The following is a 4,747-nucleotide window of genomic DNA, read 5'->3' as shown; positions in this document are numbered from 1 at the left end:
GAGAGAGAGAGAGAGAGAGAGAGAGAGAGAAAGAAAGAAAGAAAGAAAGAAAGAAAGAAAGAAAGAAAGAAAGAAAGAAAGAAAGAAAGAAAAAATATTCACGATGGGTCTGGATTCTGCAGGGAGAACAATTCTGGATGAAATTGTGGCCATCATTCCTACAATTGGTTTCATCATGGAGACAGTTGAATACAAGGATATCAGCTTCAAAGTTTGGGATGTGGGCAGCCAAGACAAGATCCAGCCCCTGTAGCACCACTACTTCTGGAGCACCCAAGCCTTGTTGGTTGCATAGTTGTTACCAATGATAGAGATCATGTGAATGAGGCCGCTGAAGAGCTCATGAGGATGCTAGCTGAAGATGACTTCCGGGATGCGGTTCTCTTGGTGTTTGCGAACAAGCAGGACCTCCCCAATGCCATGAACCCAGACAAAAATCACAGATGTGTTGGGGCTGCACTCCCTACACCACAGGAACCGGTACATTCAGGCCACCTTTGCCACAAACAGGGAGGAGCTCTATAAAGGACTAGACTGGCTGTCTAGTCAGCTCCGGAACCAGAAGTGAACCAGACCTCTCCCTCCCCCTCACTTCCTCTTCTCTGGCCTCCACTTCCCTCTCATGTGGCAAATGTGCGATTCTGTGGTCCTGAGTGCCAGAAGCTATCTCCGTGGGTTGGTCACTGTGCATCACACCGTGCTATGTATGTGTAGAAACAGTCTACAACCGGGTTTTTATTTAATGTAAATAGTTTCTGTTTCCACTGAGGCAGTTCCTGGTGCTCCTATGAAATATTTCTTAGTTTTTATTATTATTGTTATTGTTATTATTATTATTGTAAAAAGAGAATCAACACACTGTCAGTACTGAGAAGGGATTTGGGTGTAGGGCACCTGGCCTCCGGAAACCACTGGGCTGTAGACTGGTGTCTGTATCCATTTGGTGGTTGGTTTTTAACCCAAACACAGTGCATTTTTTTTAAAATAGTTAAAAATGCAGGACAAGAACACTTGAAGAGCACACAGAAGGGTGACTATGCCTAGTGTAGGTTTTGCAGTTAATGGCCTGGAACGCTAGTCTATCAGATAACCTGTTTTCCTATGGGAACAAGAGGAAAGGTGATGAACAAACCACCATGTGCTACATGGTCACAGTAGAGGTTCCTGTCTTTGGGTCACCTGCCTTTCGGAGCACTGTGCTTGGACTTGTGTTCACATGGTCACCTAGGAGTGCACTACGAGCCACTGAGGTGTGCAGGACCCACCTTGTACTTGGTGTGTGGTCGGGCCAGACGGCAGCCTGCATACCCAGTTTACTCACGCTGGCAGGAGGCTTGGGTTTCACCAGTAGGAACGCGTGCAAGGTGGGAGAGTCAGTCCATTAGAGACCTACATTTTGGAGCATCCCCATTATTAAGCAGCCTCCTCCCTCAGCTTGCAAGGGTCCTATTTGCCCAAAAGACGACCTCTACTTTTTTTTTTCTTTTGTATTTTGATAAACACTGAAGAAGCTGAAGCTGCTAAATTTATCTTGGGGAACTCTCAGAAGTGGTTTATTTGGTGTCATGGAACCTCTCACTGCTTTCATTACACAATTAGTAATCAACTGTTTTGAATACTTGTTTTCAGTTTTCATTTCGACAAGCACTGTAATTATAGTTATTAGAATAAAATCTTAGCTATGAAAAAGGTGACTGAATGAAGAAAAGATTTATTTTGATTCACAGTTAAGGAATACACAAAGTCTATTATGGCAGGGAAGACAAGGCGGTGAAAGGGTGAGACATCTTTTCATTGAATCTACAGTCAAGAAGCAGAGGGAGATGGATGCTGGTGCTCAGCTTGCTTTGCTTCTCTCTCTCTCTCTCTCTCTCTCTCTCTCTCTCTCTCTCTCTCTCTCTCTCTCTTTCTCTCTCCCTTCCCGGAAACACCATCAAGACATGCCCAGAGGTGAGTCTCGTTGGTGCTAACCCAGTCAAGCTGACAATGAAGATTAATGGTGCTGAGTTCATCAACTTGACACTGAAACACATCACTTTAATACATAACATCCCACCCAGTACCACCAAAACACTTATGACTGTTTCATAAAGCAAAACACATTTAGTTAATCTCCAAAATCCCCTAAGTGGTTAATAGTTCTAATATATCTCAAAGTGCAAAGTCCACAGTCTCTTCTTAGAATCTAGGTAAGCTCTTAACTGTGAGTCCCTGAAAAACAAACCATCAATCCTCAAAGTTTATGCTGTTTTATACAATGGTATAGAGGAAAGTCTACACACACACACACACACACACACACACACACACACACACACACGTGTGTGTGTGTGTGTGTGTGTGTATGTCTATGGAGAGAGAGAGAGAGAAGCAAAGCAAGCTGAGCACCAGCATCCATCACCCTCTACTTCTTGACTGTAGATTCAATGAAAAGATGTCTCACCCTTTCACCGCCTTGTCTTTCCAGCCATAATAGACTTTGTGTATTCCTTAACTGTGAAGCAACACAGCCTTACATATTGGCCTTCTTATAGGAAATCAGGCCCTGGTATGCATTCCAGACCTCAGCAGAAACCTTCATGATCTTGTAACTCTTCAATTTTGCATGTCTGTAAAACTGCATAGATGGCACTGTTCAATTCTACTACCAGCTGCAGATATAGTCTGGTCTTCCCCCACAGCTTCCATGGGCCTTGGCAACCAAACCTAAGAAAACACCTCCCTAACTGGTTGGGGTTTCTTGTTTGTTGGTTGGTTCTTTTAAAGCAGAAACCACCTCCAGTGGCATTCTCTAGTCAGTTTCTTCCACTTCAAACTGATTTGTACTTTTATCAGCTGGAACCCTTGATGAGTGAGGTCTTGACCCCAGCGTAGTCTTTTTATGAGCCCAGTGCAAAGCTGGAGGTTTCTCTTATACACTTCAGCTGCTTTTTCCTGTCTACTTTTCTGTAACTTCAAACTCTTTTATTCTCTTTTTATTACCAAACCAGACAGTTTCCATTTTTCCTGCTTCAGCTTCTCATTATAAACTTTAATAAGTCCAGTGAGTAATAACCATGCTATAGGCTAAGCTGCCTGCAATTGTTCTACTGGGAACTAGTAGAACATTTGTGACAAGAATGTAGAGAAGGAGAACAAGAAGGGTGGGAAAGCTTAAGCAGAGATGGAGGTACAGTGATGGAGAAGAGGAAGACATTGAGGAGGGACAACCAAAACTAAGGATGTGTGAAGTCATGTGGGCCAACTAGTATGTAATAAAATTTAAAATGTAATTAAAACAAGAGTTTTAATGGATATATCCTACGTGAGTGGATAATGTTGCCCCCAGAAGCCATGTTATTAAATTTAAATCCCAGTACTAGATGGGATAACTTCCATGAGTTGTTAGTTAGGAAGGTTCTGAGGCCACCAAAATAACGTAGGCTATTGCTATCACTCTTTGTTGTCCACCATAGCTAGATGGTAAGACCTTATGATGACAACATATTTTGGGAGTAGGGCATAAACACCTGGAGCTAGAACTGAGCTGGAAGCTTCTTTCCTATTGGCTAACTTTCATAGTGAGTGCTATGAAAATTCAGGCTACTAAAGGAGAAAAACCAGCAGTCTTACTCAGCTGAGAACCCTGTGAGCTACAATACCATCCTGCCGGGCATGATGTGTGCTCTGGTGCCACAGTGATGTCTATGGAATTCATGGGCTCCAGTGGGGAAGAACTTACTGTTATTATGCAAATATACCTGTTGTCTCCAGTGAAGTTTTACTCACATACACAAAAAGACTTTGTATGTCTAACATGAGTGGATTTTTAACTGAACAAAAGAAACCTTCCATGACTAGATCAGCCTAGGGCTCAAGAGTTCAGTATCAGGAAAACTGCTTTGGAAAAATCGGCCAGAAAGAATGAAAAGAAATACTGGATTTCCTACCAGTTGTGAGACAAGGATTAACTTAATTTTGAGATATATAAGGACAGAATTAAGTTTTTATAGTATGCCTTGGTCAGTAATAAAAACCTTGTGATCACTGTCTGAAAAAACAAAGGTGTCGTTATCTAATATCACGGGGATTATAGGAAAAAGGCAGGAGATATGAAAGGACAGTTGACACGAAGGACTTCAGTTTTTTCCTATGTTTACTTAACATTTTCAGCTGATATAAAAATGGCTGTAAAAGTGCCTCGCAACACATCCACAAGACATCCAGAGGCCCTTTATTGGTATCTCTTATGATAAGGAAGTCTTCCCAAAACACAACTCCAGCATATTTTCTTGTCTAATGAGACAGATCTTTTACCACACCCTTACCATTAAACTAATCTCATGCCTGGAAAATATGTCCTCATTCTGAAACTCCTTGGCATAGACCATGGAGTATTCAGATCCACTGTCGCTATCTGAATCACAAGGGGAATTCATTCCTGGGAAACTTGGGATTACTGCATGTGCAGTCTGGCCACCACTGAATCCCAAAGAAAACACTGTTTCACGATTATTGTATTAATATGTGTGTCATATATAGATATTGCATGCATATATGTTTGGGGTTGTTTATGCATAAGATTAACATTTGGGTAAGAAGTGAAGCAGACTGACTTCTATCATGAGATGTTACTCTCTTCCAATTAACAAAATTAAAAAAAAAAAAAAAGTGCTGACCTTCCTCAAGGAAGGGGAAACATCTCTTTTTAGACCTGGAGCTGAAAACTGAATCTCTCTCTCTCTCTCTCTCTCTCTCTCTCTCTCTC

At 41.8% G+C, this 4,747-nt stretch overlaps 1 pseudogene; it reads left to right on the top strand.

The window, feature by feature from the left end:
• LOC110334187 overlaps window positions 1–568 on the top strand; it is a 903-nt pseudogene extending 335 nt beyond the window's left edge.
• The last annotated feature ends 4,179 nt before the right edge of the window (window positions 569–4,747 follow it).

This window comes from Mus pahari, chromosome 16 (assembly GCF_900095145.1).
Source record: "Mus pahari chromosome 16, PAHARI_EIJ_v1.1, whole genome shotgun sequence".
NCBI classification, from domain to species: Eukaryota; Metazoa; Chordata; class Mammalia; order Rodentia; family Muridae; genus Mus; species Mus pahari.
This window is presented reverse-complemented; position numbering and strand designations above follow the sequence as displayed.